The sequence below is a fragment of the Vombatus ursinus genome, unplaced genomic scaffold (assembly GCF_900497805.2).
Source record: "Vombatus ursinus unplaced genomic scaffold, bare-nosed wombat genome assembly UNPS02014832.1, whole genome shotgun sequence".
Classification (NCBI taxonomy): Eukaryota; Metazoa; Chordata; class Mammalia; order Diprotodontia; family Vombatidae; genus Vombatus; species Vombatus ursinus.
Genome location: NW_020954610.1, coordinates 22,663,724 through 22,687,840, shown reverse-complemented (window position 1 = coordinate 22,687,840; position 24,117 = coordinate 22,663,724). Strand labels below are relative to the sequence as shown.

Below are 24,117 nucleotides of genomic sequence, written 5' to 3'. Positions count from 1 at the left end.
CTTTTTATACTCCCACTCTTTGTTGTTATTGTTTGCTCAGTTTTCCAACCCATTTCTTGATTTTGAACTTTATATTAAAGTTGGGCTCTTGTCCCAGCATGGGCATTGTCTCAAGCTTCAGGCTTTTTTTGCACTGCTAATTTCAAAGCTAACTCTGGGGTTTGGAAGTTTTTGATGTTTTCAAGATTCTGTGATCTGGAAAGAGGTGTGGCCACTGTTCTCCTGGTCTGCACTCTCATTCTTATTCAGGAAGGGCCCCTGAAACCTTGGGATCACATTTGATACCACTCCTCAGGGCCCCTATTTTCTTGGTCCCAAAAAGGACACTGTTCCTCACGATACTGTTCCCTTGGGAGTGGAAGTCACAGTTTTCATCAGGGATCCTACTCCCTCTTGACTGAAAGTGCTTCTCTCTACCTTTGAACTCTGACCTAGAAGTGAGTTTAGGCAATAGATTTACCAAACAGTGTCTGGTTTTGCATTCAGTGTTTACACAGGGCTCCCCTGTCATGTCTTTATGAAAAATTTCTAGCTCCTCTTACCATCTCTGGCTTGAGAGTTTTTGAAGCTGCGGCTAGTACTCTCACCATCATCTAATATAACCACTGACATTTCATCCATGTGGGCTATCGGCCAGCTTCAACCTTTTTGTCACAAATCTCTCATTCTGACCTTCTAAGTTGTCTTGACCAGAAGAATGTCTCACCCTGACCTTTTGTTGGCTCTGGTTGGAGGAAAATGTTGGGAGAGGCCCGTTGAGGGTTTCCTCCATCTTGGCTCTACCTGAATATATATTAAACAAACAAAAAATTGGGATCTTCACATGAAGATAGCAAGCAATAATCAACCTACAGTCTGTTTTCTCTATTGGTTTTTATGCGATGTCAGGAAATGTCAAAAAAAAAGGTCTCAAATACATGATGCAAATCCCTTGAGGTGAATGTAAGGGGGGATGTGGATGTGACTTGTATGGAATCAGCAACCAAGGATGGACAGTTATCTGTATCAGTACAGAAAATACATAATGAAATCAGAAATCCATTCACATTGGGAGTGTCACAATGATGTTATTTTTGTTACTTGTCAAAGATAATATATTTTTAACAGAAAATACATGCTTTGTTTGTTTAGTCATTTTTTAGTCATGTTCAATTCTTCATTATCCCTTTTGGGGTATTCTTGGCAAAGGTATTGGAGTGTTTTGCCATTTCCTTCTCCAGCTCATTTTGCAGATGAATAAACTGAGACAAACAGGGTTAAGTGACTTGCACATGGTCACATAGCTAATTAGTGTCTGAGGTCTGATATGAATTCGAGAAAATAAGTCTTGGGGCAGCTAGGTGTTGCAGTGGATAGAGCAACGGCTTTAAAGTCAGGAGGACTTAAGTTCAAATCCGGTCTCAGACACATGATACTTACTACCTGTGTGACACTGGGCAAGTCACTTAACCCCAATTGCCACACCAAAAAAAAAAAGAAAGAAAGAAAAGAAAAGAAAATGAGTCTTCCTGACTCCAGCTATCGCATTTTATCACCTGCAACACCTAGTGTCCATTTTTATTGTATGTTAATAGGGCAAATAATTAACATTACTTTCCCCGTATATAAAAAGATATACATCTCTCTATAGATAGATTTATCTATTTATATATCTATCTATACTTACATGTATATTATGTTTTAATATTTGCCATATATTTCCTTCAAAATTATGTGAAAAATATTCTTTTGTAAGAGGATATCTAATATAAACACTGATACTCTCGACCTGATCTTTAAAAATTGCTTAAAATACAAAAAAAAAGAAATTCTTAAGACATAAAGTTGACATTTCTGCTTACCAAAAGTCACTGTCATGTACAGTGCCTAGTCCAGTGTTGAAATGGGAGAATGATTCCCTATAGACAGATATATCCTCCACATGCTTTTAATTGCATTATGACTTGATTATATCAAATCCTGAAATATTTTCCCTGCAAACATAATCTATTATATAAATAAATGTCTTGTTACTAATATAATATCCAAATATATTCAATATATTAATGTACAAATTTAATCTGTAAAGATAAGTGTATATAATGTAAACATATTTATAACTCAATTTATATATAAATTGCTTTACTTATATATTACATAAATATATGTAATATATTGTATTATGTTAAGATATAGATGTTATATACTATATGTGTATGCATGTGTACATATATATTTCAACCAATCTACATGGGAAAATGTTAATGGAAAAAGAGAACTTTTTATACTGACTATGAAAAGCTGTCAAAGGGAGAGGCAGTTCATAGTCCTAGTTTGTTGCTATGTTTCTAGGATAGTAGCTTTGAATACCTGGGTCCAAATTTGAACAGGAGAAAAGACTGAGCTAAAATTATGTGTGTCTGTGTGTGTGTGTGTGTGTGTGTGTGTGTGTATACACACACATATATGTATATATTTATATACAAATTTCTCTCCCCCAATACATCTTTTATATGCTATTATTTTTTCCAATGACCATATATGTATATATATGTATATATATATGTATATGTATATATATCTATATCTATCTATCTATCTATCTATATATATACATATATATACACATATATGAATCATTTCCAAGAAGTGCACATTACTAGTTATTCACAGGGCAGTGGAGAGATGTATGGTGAGCATAGTCTGTGGAAGTTAACAATAAAGAATTGGATATTTTAAAAAAAGAACAGCCTCAGTTATATCATAAAATGATGTATGACCTGAAAAAAAGGTGGGCCAGTAAATGTGTTTCCCTGGGATACATGAAATTTCAAGAGACTTGAAAAAAAATGCCTATTAAATAGAATGGAGGATTTATGGGAGACTTTGGAAATCATTGTATAGTATGAACGAAACCTGGATTGGCTGCAATTTCGACTTTAAGAGGAAGTATGGTGACCCTGGCAAGTTACTTAACTCCACTACCTAAGCAAAAAAAAAAAAAAGGAGAGAAACTATCACTTTGATGAGCTCTCTGATCCTTTGAAATACTGAATTTGATTGTGACTAACAACCTATGAGACATTTGGCAATTATAATGACTTTACTCTTAATTATGAGTTACATAACAAGTTCATTCTACTTTCCCCTCTCATTCAATTTCATCTACTTTTCTTACCTATATTTATTATTCTAATACAACATAAGAACAGAGGTTAATAGCTTGGCACCCCAGTTTTGAAATTTTGTTTACACTTTATAGCTTTGCAAGGAAGTAAAAATAGCAACTTGATTTTCATGAGAGAAAAGTTGAGGTCTTATTTAGCCTCTGAAAATGAAAGCAATAATATTACTACAGATGAAGTAAAAATGACAATGCTTTTTTAAACTATTACAAGAATTTACCTAGCACAGCATTAAAAGCTTTCAGAGAGGAGACTGATTTGATTTTATGAAGATAAAATTTTAGATGCCTGAAGAAGAAGGTAAGTAGAGTTTAACAGGGACAATTATAAGGTAGGAAAATACCTGTAGTCATAAAATAAATTAGTATAGGGAAATTGTGATTTATTAGGCTTCCTTCATAGTTTTAAAAATTATATTTATTAGATAACTACTCTTTTGATTATGGGGCAACTAGAAGGCACAGTGGATAGAGTGCTGGGCCTGGAGCCAGGAAGACATCTTCTTGAATTCAAATCTTACCTTAGACCCTTACTATGTGACATTGGGCGAGTAACTTAAGCCTGTATTCCTCAGTTTCCTTATCTGTAAAATGAGCTAGAGAAAGAAAGAGCAAAGCACTCCAGTATCTTTGCCAAGAAAATCTCAAATGGGGTCATGAAATATAAGACATGACTGAACAATGAAACTTTTGATTAATTCATATAGTTGTTTTGATTTAGGTTAAAGAAGTCATGGTGAAATTATAACTTGGACATGTCCTTATATTCTTAAGCTACTTTTTATGCTATAAGAATTTTGTCAAAAATGTTCTTGTCCATATATAATTTAGTATTTAATGTTCTAGAGAGGAAATAGAACTATTATAAATACTTAGTAATTTTGTCATGAATACCTTTTTCACAGAATATGGGATAGTATACTTCATTTGCAATTCAATTAATAATCACTTTTACATAAGATGCTGATTATATCAAAACTCAAATTTTAGTCTATCTGCTTTCTTCATCTAATAGGTCATAAAAGATTTCATCCACTTTGAGTCATTTTTTAAATGGGAAATGCTTATGTTTTGTTGTAGGTCTCAAATCTCCAGAATGCTACTTTGTAATGCTTCTCAAAAAAAAAAAATAATTGAATAATTTTGCCAACTTCTTAAATTCCCAAAGCCCAGAGTAGTTGGGCAAAAACCATCTTGTACCTTACAGCTGTTAAATATTATTGCATGTTCATAGTGGTGAAAAAAATCTGCTTCCACAAAGAATATTCTTTAAGCTCCCAATAGAATGTCGAGTTTCCTCAGCAAGGAAACTTATGGCTATTGAAATAATTATTTTTATTTTTTTTAATAAAAACATACCACCCTCCTCAAAATAATAAGTAAACACCATAAGGTACTGATATATTGGGAATCAAATTAATTAACACCATGAAAGCATAATTATTTAATCACTAATACTCTTGAGTCTTCCTCACTTATTAAAATATACAAGCTGGTTTCATACCAGATGTTAAATACATATGCCATACAAAAATGCAGAAATTGAAGCAAAGATAATGCAGAAATGCTAAATAAAGATATGGATGTGGTGGAGGATCTATGAAGGGCCTTAGTGCTTATAATGGTCCCATCATTAACACTTTGCCATCTAGGAATGCTGAGTGATTCCATCAATAGAAATATTGTTGAGGTACAGGATTTTGGGGATGCTGGTACCCCAAAATCACAACACCGGGGCATGCCTGACAGAATTTTATCCAAGCCTTCTTTCAGCCAAAGACAAGGTTTATTAGAACTTCAGTCATATTGAGCAAACTCTTAAGGAGTCTGAACATTAGTAAGCTGTTGGCTAGATTTTAAGAATCTAAGCACCTTAATGGAAACAAGATGGACCTTACATGCAGAAAGACTATGGGAGGGATCTAGGAGTGGCCAAGTAGTCTGCTGGGACTGTGAGGTAATAGAATGCCAGGGACCTGGACCATGTGGCCAAGGGAAAATTGAGCCTAGCTGGGATTAAGGGTGGGAAGTAGCCAGGGGTCATACAGAGAGATAAGACAATGGAGGGCTAGGCTAGGTTAAGGGTAACAAATAATTGGAAGACTGGGCAATGAAAGGCCAGTGGATAAGATTATAACCAGAGATTTGGCCATGTGGAAAAGTCCGAAGTTTTTCCTTTCTGGGGCCCAGATCCCAACCCCATCTACAAGGAAACTAAGTTCACTATTTTTTAATTAATTTGAATAGACAGTACTTTCATACAACTAATTAGTTTAGTCAAAATATGAATTTATTCTGACACATATTTAAGTACCCACTACGTGAAAGCCATTGGTAACTCTCAGCAGAATCTGAAAAAAAACAACAACCCTAAAATCAGTATTTTTGACTGAATTAATTTTTCATTTTCTATTAAATATGTGGACACACCATCATATCTAATAAAAGCCTAACTTTATTGAAGAGGAAATGTACAGATCTCTGGAAATTTATTCTCACACATGGAGGTGTTTTTGCTCTTTCTTAAATTTATTGGGCTTTGTTTTCCTCTGTTGAATTTTCCAATTGTAATTCATGGCCCAGGCCCTCCCCCCTTTACACACTCCAATTTCCCTTCCCCAAAATCTCTATGTTTCAACAAGTCCAGCATTTCTTGCCCCCACCTCCCTTCCAAGTGAACTGAACTAGGGCTTGCTCATGGTGGGCTGTCATTTTGAAGGGCAGGCCTTTCAACAATCTAGTGATCTCTCCTTCTCAAAGAATTCTACAAAGTTCCTCCAAGAGAAGATGGTGGTTTTCACTTTCTTTGGAAGGTAAACACACTTTGGGAAATGCTGAATAAGTAGCATCTCTCCTCTGATACCATGCATTGCATTAGTGACTTCTTGGCTTTTCTCTCTAACTACAATGCTGCATATAAATATGTTTGTTGTTGTTTTTTTTCAATGCTGCATCAAGAAATTCCTTTCTTTTTCTAGTAACTGATTTTTAGTAACTGATTCCCAATGTTTTGACATTGAAAACTCATAAATTTGGAATTACTTCTGATGTTATTGCAGGAAAATTCACCCAGGAAGTTTCCCAACTTTGGCAAGGAGTCATGGGAACAGATTAACAATCAAACCCTCCATAAACACATACCTGCTTTAGTCATATGTTTCTGTTGCAAGTCTCCATCAACTGCCTCTTAGAGGTTGAAACTGCACAGAGTACATGTTGCCTAACCCACTCTTGTCACCCAGGTATGCCAATTCCATTAAGCCAAATACATATATGTTGTCTCAAAGTCTAACAGCAGAAGTGAAAAAGCTGATTTCTTTTCATAGCCAGTTTACACAGAAAAAGGGGATGTTCTGCTCCATCATCTAGCAATGGTGTATATAATGGCCACCTTGAGTCTTTGTCAACCAATCATTTTGAATTCAGTGTCCTGTCACAGGAATGATCATGGTTCGTGCTCTGCCTATAGGAGTTCTGGCTTCCTCAGCAGGAAGCTGAGGGTCACAGTCTGTTGTGTGAAAACAAGGAAGTCTTAACTGACCCCTCCTCTGTTGGCGCGAAAAAATCATGACTGGTTCGGCTCTCCTCTGAATGGCTGAGCTTTCCTGTGCACATCCCTGACACGAGGCCTGCATGCAATGATGGGATCTACTGATTGGCTGAGATTGGGTGTAGCCACAATGAAAGGCTGGTTGATGAGATTATAGCCTCAGGCAAACACCAGAAATTTGGCCATGTGGGAAAGTCCAGGGTTTAGAACTCTGGGGTTCATATCCCACCCTCATCAATATTCCAAGAATATTCCAAAAAATTTCCAAGAATAGTTTGACTTCAGATACCTGCAAACCCTGTAATCTCTGAGCTGATCATACAACATATCAAATCTATCAAGGTTGCTTTTAAAAGAGGCCAAGGAAGAATGGAGTCTAGATAGGATTAAGGGTGGGAAGTAGCCCAGGAGTGATTGAGAGGTAAAACACTATGGGAGATTGGATATAGGCCAAAATGAAGATAGCCACAATGAAAGACCAATTGAGAGGATTACTGACATGATGCCTCAGGCTAACACCAGAGACTTGATCATGTGAGAAAAGGAGAAAACTCAAGGAGAGTTGGTGGGGGTAGGAAGGTTCCCAGGGCCCATACCCTATTAAACAGACTTAGCTACTCTTGATGAGGATGGGATCTAGATCCCAAAAAGGAAAAACCTTGGACTTTCCCACATGGCCAAATCTCTGGTATTCCCCTGAGGCTATAAACCCATCAATTAGCCTTTCATTGTGGCTACACCCAATCTCCCAATTCTCTGTTACCTTTAACCTAGTTTAGCCCTCCATTGTCTTACCTCCCTATGGCCCCAGGCCACTTCCCACCCTTAATCCTAGCTAGGCTCCATTCTCCCTTGGCCACATGGTCCAGATCCCTGGCATTCTATTACCTCACAGTCTCAGCAGACTACTTGGTCACTCCTAGATCCCTCCCACAATCTTTCTGTATAAAAGGTCCATCTTGTCTCCATTAAAGTGTTTAGATTCTTAAAATCTAGTCAACAGCTTACTAATGTTCAGACTCCTTAAGAGTCTGCCCAATATGACTGAAGTTCTAATAAACCTTGTGTTTGGCTGAAAGAAGACTTGGGTTGATTTCTTTCAAGCAGCACCCGGTGTTGTGATTTTTGGGGTCCCTACACCCCTAAACCACACTCTGATCAATAAAAGGATTCAAGATTGTTCCAAAGTACTCATAGTGAAAAATTGTTCTCCACCCCTAGGTGAACTTTGAGTGCAAACTGTAGTATAATTTTCTTGCTTTCTCCCCCCCTTTTTGTGATATGGCTAATATAGAAATAAATTTTGCATGATTTTAAATGTATAACTGAAATCATTTTGCTTGCCTTCTCAGTGGGTGGGAAAGGTATGGGACAGAGGGAAAGAATTTGGAACTCAAATTAAAAAAAGAATGTTAAAGATAAATAATAAAGTACCAAAAAAGAAGAAGAAGAGAAAGAGAGAGCATGAGCATATATTAAGTACCTACTATATGTTAGACACTACGCCAAGAACTTTACAGATATTATTTCATTTGATTCTCACAACAAGCCTGGGAAATAGGTTCTTTTATTATCATCCTCATTTTACAATTGAAAAAACTTAGGCAGATGGAGGTTAAATAACATGGCCAGGATCTGAGGGCAGATTTGAACACACCAAACCCAGTGCTTTTTGTGTTCTACCACCTTGCTGCCTCTAAGCAGAAAGATCGTCAGACAAACAGTCTCAAAACTTGGGTTCTAGTATGTATCCACTGTATATCAGTAACCAGATTTGTGGTAATTTACTTAACTTCTCAGTGGCCCTGTTTTTAACAGGATAAGCTCTAAGGTCCCTTCCAGCTCCATAATTTCATGAGAATAGCAAAGGTAGATATAGCACTATATTATCTGGAATCATAGAAAGTTGGTAGACCATAATGATTTTTATTGTATATTTGTATGTTTTTAAGCATCTCTAATCCACAAGTGCAGAAAATGCTATACTCAGCTGGCAGTGTTGATTAGCCATTTATCTCCAAGTGAGAAGGACCAATTTGGCTTGTTATACCTGTTGAGCACTCAGAGAATATTCAGTGCCAAATAAAAGAAAGATGACACAGGCCTTTTCACTGCATCTTATGATCTGTAACATGATTGAAAAATGTTATAAAATAGCATTGAACTCTGTACCAATCCCAACATTTTGTCCATAATATTAATTATGTGACAATAGAAAATAAGAAAGCCTCATTATTAAAACAAAGTATTGGTTATGAGACACATTTCATAAAATAACTTTTTTGGTTGTTTTGATTTGTTTTCCTTTCTGAATTTTATATATTGGTGATCTAAAAAGTTGTTATAATGTATATTATTGCAATTGGGATGTGGCTCAGTCAGTCAACAAGCATTCATTAAGAGTCTACTATGTGCTCAGCACTGTGCTAAACACTGGAGACACAAAGAAAGCAAAATAAATGCAGAAAGACCTTTTTCTCAAAGAGTTCAGTCTAATGGCAGAAACAAAATGCAAGCAACAATGAACAAACAAAACTTATACAGGAAAAACATGGGGATACTGAACTCTTTACAAGAAAATGGTTGAGTTCAAAATATTCTGAAGTAATTCTGTGAGTCAGATGTTTCTTCCTTTCATATGTGTGAAAATGGGTACATTGATTTACTTGACCCCCTTCTGCCCACCCTCTATTCCCGCAAAAAAATATCCAGGTAACCAGAGCTGTATGAGAACTGGCTGTATTGGTTTGACATACCAACAACTCTTTGAGGTGACAGAGAGTAAACCTAACTGGGTATGCAGAAAATCAGCAACTCTAAAGCCAATTAAGCTCATATCAGCTTTGAAGCAGACCCTGAGCCATTTGGTGGTTTATGGACCTTCAGGAGATATCTTTATCTGCAGGGACTCTCTGTTTTGTATCTCCTTATCTTACTGTTTGTGTTCAAGCCTCGAAATGTCAGGCTGATTTGTGTATCAAAGGTCACATCTTCAACACCTGGAATTCTTCACTCCCCCCTGGATCTTCCCTTCCTTGTCAACAGGGACTAAGTCGTTCCTTTTAGGATTTCCCACCTTTCTCCCCAAATTCCTTGTGTCCTTTCGTTTGGAAAGTATAAATACCTTACCTTTTCCAACTGGAGCCTGAAACATGTCAGAACTTACAAGCTTCATCTCGGCAAATGAATGCATTAAAAATATATGTAAACTGTGATCAAACTCTGGTTTCATTACAGGTTCCCTTTTTGGATCTGGGGTTTTTTCCACTTAACAATTCATAGGGAGTTTTTCTTTAACATGTAACCTGAGTTGCTCAGTGATTATTTGCTACTGCCTGGGGTTGATTCCAAATTGGTGTCAAGACTGATAACACATTGTAAGCCTGCCTGCAGGGAAGAGCTGGCCTGAGAGCTTTGAAGAAGAGGGGCATTCTACTTTCTTTGGAATTCTCTTTAGAGAGAGAACAAAGGGGATAGAAAAGACTTGCAAGCAGCAGAAATGTAGGGGAAAGCTGGGTCTTCAATATGTCCTTGTTTTCCAGCTTGCATCCTTAAAGATGGGGAATTTCACTTGGGTCAAAGGGAGACCTCTCTCTCTGATGAAGTTTTTGGGTGCTTGTACTCGGACCCCAATTCCAAGACCATATTTCTCCCTAGCCTCAGAAACACTATCCCTGGCAATTTCTCCCCAGTCCAAGGACACTATGCCTGGCAGTTATTCATGAATGGGTTTCAGCAACACCCTTATCTCTCTCCCTGGTGCAGTTACAAACCACACTGCTGTGTTATGGGACCCACCTTGAATCACTTCTCTTGTCCCTAGACCACCTTTCCCTGATACCCACCCAGTGCCTGAGGCTAAGCTTGCTTCCCCAGGATTAGAAATCTAATGCCCTAATTCAAATAGGGAGCTCTGTGGGGTGGGTACACTGGATTGCTGGGTGTGTCACCATCATCCCCAGGATAGGAGTTTACTCCCCATAGCTCTCCCCTTATCCCCCCCAAAACCCTGCATGGAATCTATCCTTTGAGCGTTCCTCTAAAGGCCTCTGTGCCATAGTAATCGCTCGCCTATTTTCTAATCTAACAGCCAAAGACCGGTGTTTCTGGGCCGGGGATGACCAAGAAACCACCATTACCAGCATCTCAACAAATATAGGTGCAGGAGGCAAAAGCCAGGCACTACAAAACCTTACTTTCTTCTCCTCCAGAACTCTCTCAAATATCTTCTGTCGACCAGAGAGACCCTATGCCCTTATAATATCACCCAGCACTGGCGGCCCAGGTATCTCCCTGGTTCCTGCAACACATCACTCATTCAAGCGATAAGATTGTGATCTAGCTTAAATAAAACCATGGGCTCCCTTTGTGCTGCCCCCAGAACAGTCTTCCTTTGTGGGCTAGCCACTCCTAATGTTTCTCAACCCCTTGATGTTGTCCTGACATCCTGTTGTCTCTCCCCTTACCAACCATTTGGACAATGCACACTTGACCAGGCAGTTCCCCTGATCCAAATCTACAATCATACTCGCTCTTAGTCTCCTCAGGTCAAATGGGGTTTCTGGAAAAACACCCTCTGGTATTTATCCAAGGGAGAGGAATACCTATTCCCTTGGTACGGTCACTAGAAACATGAGGCAATTCTCTATAACTTAACAGCCACTATCTCACTTCTGGAGAATGACACAGCCTTTTGGATGAAAGACATCTACTCCAGTCCAATATCTCCCCCTACCTCCTCCTGGGTGTCATGGTTCTTCTCCCTCCTTTCCCCCATCTTGACCCTGTTACTAATTATTTTGCTCCCTCTTATATTTGGTCCTGCTTGTTTAACCTCCTAGTTCGCTTTTTGTCTTCTGCAGAAATTCCACTTTCAACTCTTAGGACACCAGCCCCTACCCTTGGTGTCACTGAAGGGTTTGCCTCTCTCCACTCTGGACTCAGCTGGCACTGCATTCCGCACACCCACACTAAACATTCCTTTCTCAACCTCTTCTCAACCCTTGAAATGGACTCTTCGCCCCTGTTCAGCAGGAAGCAGCTACTGAAGACTATGACCTTTGCCCCTTTTCCCGAAAGGTTTTTCCTACCTAATGGCTGAGTGGGGAAATGATGTAAAAGCAAATAGTGCCCTAAAAGCTAAAAGCTTTTTTAAGGAACAAATTTTAATTAAGGGTTGTTTTTCCAGTACCTTGTGAGGTCCCTCCCGAACTGGAGGGCATACTAAAGTCTCTTTCCCTTATCTTGAGAAACCATAAAACTTACCCCCTATCCTTGACCATAAAACTTCCTTGTCTCCCTCATCTTGAGTCGTAAAATTTCCCATCTTCCTTATCCTGGATCCCCTATCCTGCCATGCATCTTCATCATCCTGTGTCATGATAACCCCTCACTTTACCTTGTAAGATAAAACAGACCCCTATCCCTTGTAAGTTGCTAGTCTTCTTTCCAGAGCTAGCCCGCTGCTTTTGTGTCATTAAAGCTCCCAATAGATACAGAGAAGGTCTAAGTGAATTCTTTCACACCTGAACCAGCTCTCCCAACTCTATAACACCTGAAGGAATTAGTAGTTTGAACTGGATTTGTAGTGGGTCATAAAGATATCTGTATGCACTGGATTATCTATACCAACTCCCTACCTCATTATCTGCATCCTAGACTCTTCATGTGTTTACTAAACTTAAGACATATGTATACTCCCTACATCTATCTTGTCAAAACAAGACATTGAATGGTGGCAGACTGGACAACACTCAATTGGCCCTGACCACTACTTAATTTAGTGATGTAGCAGGCCTAAAACCACACACTCCCACTCCTACCAAACCCCCACCCCTTTGGGTTTTTCCTGGTGAACTCTGGGTAAAACATCTGAGCAGTAGATATAAAAAGGGCATGTTCCTTTAAGAACTGACCTTTCCTTAACCACTCCGCAATCTCATCCTGAATCACCCAGTTAGCATATTTGGCATAAATTTTACTATAGCTTCTCCTATATAAGCTTTATCTGTACCCCTCTAAAGTTGCTAGTTCCTTAAGAACTTTTGCCTGATGAATAGTGTAAAAATAAACCTTTGCCAACTTGACTTAAAGAATGCTTGAGTCCATGAATTCATTCTAGAGTATCCAGTCCTATACTTCAGTCCTTGAGGGGTGTCTGAACCTCTTAAACCTCATCATCTCTTTGTTAAGCTGAGATATTTTGCTTCTTGTGGGAGACATCAAATACTTGTGAATATTTTCTGGTACATTCTTTTTGTTTTAAATATAACCTTCCTGATTTGTATTTGTTAACTAATTAGATAAAGGGGGACAAAAGGGTCTACTCCTTGTTTATCACTCATGATTATCTTTTGTGTTATCTTTTGGTGAGAAGGAATTAATCCTACCAATAAAAGCTTGGGATACGGCTTTCTTTTTTTAGGGGCAGTGACCATAAAAATGAGATTGATGCGTTGATGGGACCTGGATGGGACTTGGAAACCTAAAGGAAAAGACTATGTCTCTGGAAGCAACCCAGTTACATACAGGTCTGACCCCTTAATTTTGAGAGAAAAGCTATCAATGCAGGCACAGGGTGCCAGCCCAAAGATCAGGCCTCTGGCAAACCATTGTATAAACAGAACTTTCTAGTCCCTTTCATAAAAGTATCTCTGTTGACTCCCTAAATTTTCCCATACATTCCAGCAGCCAGCCCAGACCACTGGCACTGGCCCACCCCTGACTACCAGCATATACTGACCACTTCTTAATTCCACCCATATCACCTAATTAAGCTTTTTGACATTCCTTTCACTATCCATTTTGCATATAAGCATCAGCATCATCTGCATTAGTTTGCAGATTCCCTAAGAACTTTGCCTGCTTTATTGGCATTACAATGAACTTTGCCAATTGACTTGAAGACAGTTCAAGTGCCTAAATTCATTCCAGGCCATGCTGCCCTGTACTCCAACATTTTGGGGGTACCAGTACCCCTAAGCCTCATCAAGGTGAAGTTTTAAAAAAAAGTCATTCATCTGTATTAGCAATATTTAATAGTACAGGGTTGTGTGTTTGGGTGGGGGAGGGGTGGAAATAATCTTCTGGTCCATAATTGCCTCTCAAAGGAGAACACTGTGGCCAGACTTGTGGCCTTTCTCTAGGTCCCCTCCAGGCAGGAATCGAAATCTTCCTTGACTTGGTCTGTAAGATTCCAAAGTTCCAAAGATCCTTACCCACAAGCTGCATTTAGACAACTCATAGAACAACAATAGAAATACATAATCCATATTGGCAACAGTCACATACATACTCACTACACATAAATTGATAGAGTATGTTTGGTTAAGCTATAATTTAACTGTCCTTTTTGTTTCTGTTGAGAATCTGGGAAGTTAACTATCTGGTATTTCCATTAGGGTTATCAGTAACACACTTTACAAACACTAAATCTTATGAAGTTTTAAAACAGAGAGCACACTTAATTACACACTAAAGGTAGAGGAAAGACACATCTGAGCTGATGAAGAATCAAGATAGTGTCTTTTCTTTCTTATGGATTACTATACCTTTTACTGCACATATGACTTGAAACATTATAGATGGAGATCATATAGAAAAAGTAGAGTAAAGGTTGCATTCCTCCAAGTTGCTTTTCTATTACTGCATTGCTCTCTTGTTTCAATGAATTTATCCATTTTCAATTATCCATTTGCAAGTAATTTACTCTCCTGAAACTAGCTCTATCCCAAGATTTTCTTATAGATTCATCTACACTTTTCTCCTTGACCTGGAACAGCTGAACAATATATTCTTTTCTTTTCCTTAGTCCAGGCTACTCCAAAAAATTCCCTTTAGCTATAGGAGAGGAATGGGACATAGACAGGTTCTCTAAAAAAAAAAAGAAAACCTTCCTCTTAACAAGAAGAATCCCAGCCTATAAGTGAAGGGACCTTTTACTACCTCTATTATAATAAAATTACTTTGATCATTTTTATACACACAGAGTCTCTTTTGTTTCTTTCCTAATTATTTTTATTTCATCTTTTTTTCCCTCCTAAAGTCAGAGAAAAACAAGAATGATGGAAATATGTGACATACGAACAACCAATTCTGGAGATAAGAACCCTTCATCTGGAAAGAGTAGGATTATTATACCCCAAACCCTTAGCAATACAAATTCTTTGAAATGCATCAGTACTGATTTATTCTCCAAGAGACTTTCTTTAAAATTAAGTTTTAAAACACATACCATAGATGGAAATTCTAATTGTATGCGTGGGTGGATTAGTTATTTCAAATCTGTAACCTATTATAAATTATTTTCTTATTTTTCTCTTTATATCTACTTTGAGTTATTTTTATTAATAAGACTCCACATGATATTGCTGACAATTAACAGAAACAGGGTTTTAGAGGTGGAAAAATCAAAATCACTCATTTTATAGATGAAGAAACTAAGGTTCAATGAATCATGTAAAATCACAAATTAGTTTACATTTATAATTGCATTAATCAGGGCTAAAAAATGCATAGCAATTTAAATTTGGAAGGGATATGATGGAAATCTGAGGATCAGAAAGGTAAAATAATTTGCTCAAAATTTCAAAGCTACAACTAAAAACTTATGTCTCTCTGAATTCGGTGAAATTTAAACTACACAACAATTTTGTTTTTGTTTTTGTTTTTGTTTCTGTACCAAAGGACATTTAAGACTTTGGAATCTGAAATCTCTACGTCTCTTTTCATTTTTTTCAATAATCACAAATAAATCATTTTTGTAATCATGACTCAAGAGGATTTTATGGCTAATAATAGAGTCAGTCAAAGGAATAAAATTAGGGGTAAGAAAAGAGTTTGTAAATGCTTAACCCTAAGAAAGATACATGGCACCTGGTGAGAGGGCTTACAGATATGGGTATCAAAATATCTTCCCCTCCCACTCGTGCTACAGCACCTATCAGTAGAACTAATTGGGTAGCAGCAGTCCTCTCATCCAGTAGTTTAAGTTCATCTGATATTCAAGAAAGTTTGAGAAGCACAAGAGATGAACCCAGGAAAAACATTATCTTTGTAGACACAAATACAGAAAAGAGTAGACCTGGGATCCCTTGTGCAATCTACTCAAGAAGAGACATTGTGCCTATACTGCATTGAGGGTCCCACAAGGATGTTGGGCTCCCAAAGTATTTGAGATGTGAATTGTCCTAGGAACACATATTTCCTCTACCAAAGAACTCCATGTTTCTGTCTATTCTTCCCATAGAAACAGTATCTATTTTGGAAGTCTTTTGGAAGATTTTGTCACAGATTTATGGGCAAAACATTTTCATAGCTCTTATTTTTAGCATGACATCTTAGTAAATGCCATTTCTTTGAGCTCATTGTATCTATTGGATGACTATGAAGGAGAAATTCATTGGTAGGGACTTATGAGGTATAATATATGAAATGCAAATCCCCAAAGAGATCACACAAACAGGAAAAGGACTTACATGTACAAAAATATTCATAGCAGCTCTTTTTGTGGTGGCAAAAAATTGGAAATTGAGAGGATGCCCATCAATTGGGGAATGGTTGAGCAAGTTGTGGTATATGAATGTGATGGAATATTATTATGCTATAAGAAATGATGAACAGGCTGACTTCAGAAAAACCTGGAAAGACTTGTATGGTCTGATGCTGAGTGAAGTGAGCAGAACCAAGAGAACATTGTACACACTAACAGCCATGTTGTGTGATGACTAATATTGATAAACTTAACCCTTCCTGGCAATACGAGGATCTAAGACATCTCCAGAGGCCTTGTGATGGAAAATGCTATCCACACCCAAAGAAAGAACTTTGGAAGCCGAATTGCTAATTTTTTTCTCTTCTGTTGAGTTTTGTTTCCTCTTTCTGATGGTTCCTCCTGTTGGTTCTAATTTCTACTTACAATATCACTAATGTGAAAATATGTTTAATATGAATGTAAATGTATAGCCTATATCAGATTATGCTCCATCTTGGGGAGGCTGGTGGGGAGGAAGGGGGAGAAAAATTTTAAACTCAAAAGTATATGGAAGTGATTATTGATAAATCAAAATAAATTAATCAAAAAATAAAATAAAATAAGATAAAAATAAACTCATAAAAAATAAGAAATGCAAATCATGCAGCCTCACAAAATTTGCCCTTGGAACTGATAGAAGTAGCTTCTTCACTTGCATCCCAACCTTTAAACCTGTGAGTGTTAAGTTAGGAAGGTAGGAAGAAAAGGTTCTACTTTGTATATTCATTATTAGATTGTCTGATAATATCACACCTATTTTATCTGAACATGGTATTATCCAAGTTATTATTTTAGTCCAAATGGAAGCAAATGGTAGACCTCATTGCCTCTTGGCTATTTGTGCATCTTCTTTCATTGATTTATATATGGGAAATGTCAAAAGCCACAATTATTACCAACTCTCACACAGACATACATATAATTAAAATATTTAAACTGGATTCCAGAACAATGCTTGGGCAAAAGGGTGAGAGAACTCACATAGCTAGAAACTTGTAGAGCTGGGATTTGAATCCATTTCCTCTGATTCCAAATCCAATCCTCTATTATATATGAAGTTTCCACATATTATATTAGAGATGTGGAAACTGAAGTTCAGAGAGATTAAAGGGTCACAACTAGAAAGTTATGGAACAAAAAGTGGAAGAAATTTGAATATTTGAAGATGTATCCTATTAAAGAGGGGCTAGATTTTCTCCTTGGCTTAGAGGGCAGGGAAATGTGTGAGAGCTTCTGAGACATGTTTAGACATGATATAATAAAAAAAATGCATTATTTATGTATTTGTATTTCAAAACAAAACAGAATGTTTGTTCTTCAATCAGAGAATATATGCCTGGTCTGGTATTGTCTGGTATAGTAGAGAAGATTTTTGTTCAGGTACAACTTGGATTGGATGGCCTTTGTGGTTCATTCCATCTCAGAGAATCTATTGTAGTCTCCACACCGTGATTAGGCATCAAAAGAGGACTTTAATGGAAAACAGCTTGGGGAAACTTCGAGGGGTAATGGAGGAGGATAAAGAAACAATCCTAACAGAAAGATGTTCAGGTTGGGAAACAGAAGTCACAGGCAGTAGAGACAGTAAAATTGTGGAAGCAGCTTCCCTGGGGAAAAGCCCAGTGTAACCATCACCCTCAGTGCTGGTTAGTAGAAGGTGGCCCCATAAGAGGGATAATAGAATCAATCAGAACCTTAAAGGGCAGGCTTACCCCAGATAGTGAGGGAGATGATTGTGCCAAATGAAAATGGAGTTAAGTTATGGGAAGAATATTCACTGTAGTAATACCTTCTCCCTGAAGAGAAAACCTTGCCTACTTTCTCCAACATGGAAGCCTGTTCCTGAGAATGTTAGTTGTCTAAGGCAAAGTCCTACTAGTACTATGTTAGTTAGAAGTTCGTGAAACATGTTTTTGTTTTTGTTTTTAATTCTATTCCTATTTGAATTCTAACCCCTAATCACTGTGGATCTCATTGATTGGCCAATAATAGGTCCCAGGCCAAGCCTAACTTGATCCTTGTAAAGGCACCTTTGGTTCAGAATGAATATAAATGGCAATTGTTTCTGTTTTGGCAAGAAACTCTGGGGGTCTTCTTCCCCTCTCAGTTTTTGTTTGTTTGTTTTTAAGAAGCCATTCTTTGCCTCACTTCTTATTAAGCCTTAATCAGTGAATAGAAGTTGCCTTAGTCAAACTGAGACTTGTTAAAGACCTTAGCTTTAAAAGGCCAAGGTTCTCCACCGCATCCTGGGCCATCTCCAATTGTCCTGATGGCTCCAGAGGTGAAAGTGAGGCTGGTGACTTTGAACAGCCATTCCTCACTCAAATCCAATTCACTTGCATGTCATGGCATCACTTCCCTGATGTCATGATCTTCTTCAAGAATGAAGGATAATCAGCAGCAGCAGCAGTAGCAACAGCTAGGAGGGAATAGAAAGCTGAAAATAGATAAGGTGGAGGAGGAGGAGACCCTGAGAATCTTTATGTGCTCCTCCTTTTTTCTAAGTTAACTAAACTTTGTTGATACACATCTATGTTTGAGAGGCAATATGAAAAAAGTGCTGGTTTCCCAAAGATTCAAGTCTCATTTCTGTCACATACTAACTGTAATACAAACCTTCAGGAAATCTCTTTATCTCTCTATAAGACTAAACTGCAGAGAAGGTGCTAACTTGTATTGGTAAGAGTTTCCTCATCTGAAAATTGCTTAAACCAAAGAAATCATAGGTCCAGACTCTGTTCCTATCCTTAAATTCCTGTGGGTTTTACAATTTTGTAAATACTTTAAAAAAAATCTTTCTTATTCAGGTTTATTATGTAGCCTACATAATTTATTTTAGTCTTATATTCATTTTATGTTACTATTCCCTCCCCCAAATGACCCATCTGCATTATTTTTTTTTCATACCCAGATTATTAGAAAGAGAAATTAGGAAAACTGAATGCTCACATGCTTACACTTAACTCACTGACAGGTTACATAAAAAAGCCAAGCTAGAAAGGAAAGTATGGGAAAGACACATGATATTCAATTTCACATTTTTATTGTGTAATTAGGCATGGTGATAATTCTTAGTATTGTTTATATGTCATGGACACATGGGTTTGTAGATGAGTGAAATGTTGCTATTCATTACCAAATATTTTAATGTATGATATTTAGATTTCAACCTAACAAACCACTTACTAATTCTGATATTTAGTAAATTCCTATCAAATGGAAGTTACCTTGTTCATATAGTACCTACAATATATATTTTAAAAGTTCTTGATGACCAATGCTTTATCAGAGTATCTAATATCATGGAAAATAGCCAGTGTATAAAAATTGATCCAAGAATCATAATGTTTGCTCCTTATCAAGGCCATCACAGCAAATAAGTGTGTTTGACACATAATAAGCAATTGTTTTCTGTGCATGATAAGATGTGTAGCCCCAACTGTAAACTGGTACATGTGAATTCAAAAGCAGTCACTGAAATTAATTATTAAATGATGTGTTTGCAAAGAAGTGCTAATAGACAATCCAAGAGTGACTTCCTTTGTGTATTTATTTTTTTAGAAAGGCTTTTTCAGCAGTTTTTAATGTACTCTGCTTGAAGAATGTGCTAGATGGGTTGCCTTGGGTACTACTTAGTTTTATTGGATAATAAGTCAGTGCCAGATACCTCTCATAAGGTACTTGAGCTTTCTGAGAAACATGTTCATTTGTGTGGTGTTTAGATAAATCTGTTTGGAGAATAGTCAGAAAGCAATTGCACTATTTTATTGAATAGGCTATGTCATAGTTTCACTGGGAAGTATTTCTTTCTGGAAGACTTAAACGGTGACTAAAGAAACCGATGTGGGAACCTCAGCCATCAATTTATTTCAAATTCTATTTTTATATCACTTGTTGCCCAGGGTTGGGAGCACACTTTTCACAAAAAGCTCCAGCTCTAGACTTAAACCAGATTGAGTTCTGTTTTGGGGGAACCTGATCCTAAAAAAAATAATAATAATAAAATAAAAAAACATTATTTCTTTTACTATTACTCATAGCATCCCACTCAGAGATAAGGGAAAATTTATTAAACAAACTAATAAATAGATGAATAATCATCACGAATGGATGAATGTGCATTTATATATCTATCAACCTATCATCTCTCCTACAGTTTCTTATAGAACAAAAGTATTTATTATACAAAGTAGAAGTTATCACATATAGGAAAGCTATTTATTTTTATCACCACCAACAAAAAATTGCTTGGAATGCAAAACTCATAAGTAATAATAACAGGTACTTAAAAAACAAAAAATTATATATTAGTTATTGACTCTACTAGGAATTAAAGACAACTTTTCATGACTGCTTAAAAGATAACTTCCCCTTCAACACTGACTTAAAATGGTTGAACAGCTCATGAGGTAGAGATCTCCTAGCCAACCAGGACATGGCTTTGGCTTTCTCAGTGCTTTCAGCTGCAGTTTCCTTCTGGTAATGGTCATCTTCAATGGGAAGGAATATAGTACCAGGATAAACCTCCCTCTGGCCAACCAGCACCAATTCAGCAACTCCCAACATTTTGAGCTTACAAGGCAGATGTCAAAGCTTCTAAATATTCATTACTCATGGTTGTTGTTCAGTCAATTGTGGTCAGGGAAAGAAACAAAATAGAAGGAACATCCAGTGTCTTGAGTTCTTATCTTAAGGTCATTTAAATGACTTGATACTCATTATTGTTATGGACTTTTTGTGTGCTACCATAGCCAATAGGAGAGAAAGGAAAAGAAATACTTCTCTCTTCTCTTTTGCTGGAAGTCTAATGGAGAGAGAGAAGGATGCAGAGAATTTTTATAGGTCTTATATGCTAGTGAGGGGGCAGATTCTGCCAGTTGAGTAACCAATAAATAATCTTTAACACAGAATCCAGTCACAGGAGTACATAAGAACCAATAAGGAATTTTTCAAATACCCCTTATTTATTTATTTATTTTTTGACTAGGCAATGGGGTTAAGTGACTTGCCCAGCTAAGTAAGTGTTATGTGTCTGAGGCTGGATTTGAACTCAGGTCCTCCTGAATTCAGGGCCAGTGCTCTATTCACTGAGTCACCTAGCTGCCCCACAAATACCCTTTAATAAGAGACCAGAGCACAGGCTCATCCCCCCATATATGTTCCATGTGATGGCCCACTTTGTGCCTAATTTTAAAATCTAATGTAGTAGAAAAGGAAGGATTACTACTGAGAATTTTTAATTCAAATTTACTCAAGTGATTAGCATCACTAAAGATAGTTACAAATAGTTTGGGAAGACTTTATGTCTAAGTTTAAGTTTTTAGCAACATTTTTTCATAGAAAAGAGTGGCATTTCTGTTAAGGTTTATGATCTACAAATAGAATGAAGGTGACAGTTGGATTAAGAACTATTCATTACAATTTTTTTTAAATACAAAACTTCCAGCCTAGCTTTCTCTGGGTCATTGCCTTTTACCTTAATACTTGCTTATTTCTAGAATTGCATTTTGAATAGTTCCATGGTTTTAATAAAGAAGCTCTATATCTATGTCAACCCTTTATTTTTAGCACTAAGCAGTTGCTTAGTACTAATGTTGTACTAAAATTAAGTACTAAGTGTTAGTATTAATTGTTGACAAATCTTTTAGCATATATCCAAGAGTGAATAAGTGACAATCAATATTAGGCAACATTCAGAGAGACATAGAAGCCAAGAATAAGGCAATAGGGATTCTGCTGTACTCTGTCCTACTAATTCCATATCAGGAATATTGTGTTCAGTCCTAGGCACCACATTCTAGGAAGACCATTGGTAAGTTAGAAAGTTTGTAGGAGAAGACAATGAAGATGATGATTGTCCACAATTCATATCTTGTGAAGATAAGTTCAAGAAACTCAGGTGTTTCATTTGGAGAAAAAAAGAGCAGAAAAAGAATATGATGGTTGTCTTCAAATATTAGAAAAGCCATGAAATGGAAGGAGGATTCAACTTGTTTCATTTGGTGCAGGAAGGCAGAACTAAGGTTAATGAATGGGGTGGGAAAAAAAAATCATAAAAAAAGCTTTTTAACAATTAAAGCTGTATGAAAGAAAAAGGATTACTTTATAGGTTCATGGATTCCTATTTCATAGAGGTCATAAAGCAAAGGCCAAATAACAATTTATGAATTATACTGTTTTCCTTTTGGTCATGCTGCTTCAAGTCTTTTCCTACTCTAATCCATCCTTCATATAACTGACTGTAACCCTCCTATTTAATAGATTTAGTGTTCCTTGCTGTCTATAAATAAAACATAAACTTTGTTACTTTTAAAACCTTTTCCTGTCCTCTACAGTCTAGCCAAATTGTTATTTTCTTTCACCTGGGACTCCATCTCCTTACTTTATGCCTTTGTACTGGCCACTTCCCAAACTGAATGAAGTTATATAGTTGCCTTAAAGGACATCAAGGGGGAAAATATTCTAGACATTAGTGATAACATTAGTCTGTAAAACAGGAGGGGAGTAATAAACAATGCAACAAGATCTAAATTGAAAATTAAAGAATCTAGGTCTTCATCTCTACTAATAGGCTGTGTGGTTTTGGTAAATCCTTGCTTTGTGTGTGTGGGGGGGGTGGAATTTATTGTGCTTAGATGAGGTTTAAGGCTTCCTTTCATCTCTAAATCCTATGATTTTAAAGTGAGGATAAAGTGAAGTGACCAAAGGCACACAGCTTATAACTAGACAGAACCTCTGACCCTACAACCAAATAAATTTCCCACTTTGTCCCAGATACAGTGTACCCGTGGCTCGTGGCCCCAAGAAGCATCTGAAGCTTGCAGCAGCTCCAAACTCCTGGATACTGGATAAGTTAACAGGAATTTTTCCTCCACAGGTCTCCACAAGCTGAGAGAGTGTCTCCTGCTCTTCATCTTCTGAGAAACAGACTCAATTATGCCCAGATTGGAGATGAAGTAAAGAAGATCTGCAGACAATGATTTATCAAGATTGATGGCAAGGTCCTCACTGACATTACATACCCTGCTGACTTTATGGATGTCATTAGCATTGAGAAGACAAGTAAACATTTCTGTCCAGTTTACGAGACAAAGGAAAACTTAGTTGTTCATTGTATCACAGATTAAGAGGCTAAATATAAATTGTGCAAAGTCAAACACATCTTTGTGGGTACAAAAGGTTTTCCCCATCTGGTGACCCATACTGCCCCATCTGTTACCCAGATACTCTCATCAAAGTGAATGATACAGTTCAGATTTATTTAGAAGCTGACAAGATCACTGATTTCATCAAGTTTGATACTGGTAACCCATGTATGGTGACTGGTGGAGCTAACTTGGTAGAATTAGTGTGATCACAAAAAAGGAAAAACATCCTGGAGGGCTCTTCTGATGTTGCCCATGTAAAATATGCCAGTGGCAAATGTTTTGTCACTAAGCTGTCAAACGTTTTTGTTATTGGCAAAGGTAATAAGCCTTGGATATCTCTTCCCCGAGGAAAAGGTATCCACCTTACAATTGCTGAAGAAAGAGACGAGATTTGCAGCTAAGTAGAGCAGGCAGTGGCTAAATGATTGCAGATAAGAATTTGTTGTGTTTCAATCAAATTGAAATATTACAATTTTTAGCAAAAAAATGTAATTACCTTAAACATAAAATAAACAAAATAAGAAATACATAGCTTAAACAACTCAGTCTTACAAAGTGAAATGGTTAAAAAAAAAAGCCATACATGCCTTTCTCTTCATTCCTTGGATTGGGGTACTATGGGGATGAATATTGCATAAAATGTTAGATGTAGCTGTATTGGCTTTACTTAACTGCTTTTCTTTTTCCAATTAATGAATTGGAAGATGAGGAGTGGACATATTCC

The 24,117-nt window shown here is 37.1% G+C and overlaps 1 pseudogene; it reads left to right on the top strand.

Annotated features, from left to right (window-relative positions):
• The first annotated feature begins 17,753 nt into the window (after positions 1–17,753).
• Positions 17,754–23,794, top strand: LOC114025716 (annotated as a pseudogene).
• Positions 23,795–24,117: the final 323 nt, after the last annotated feature.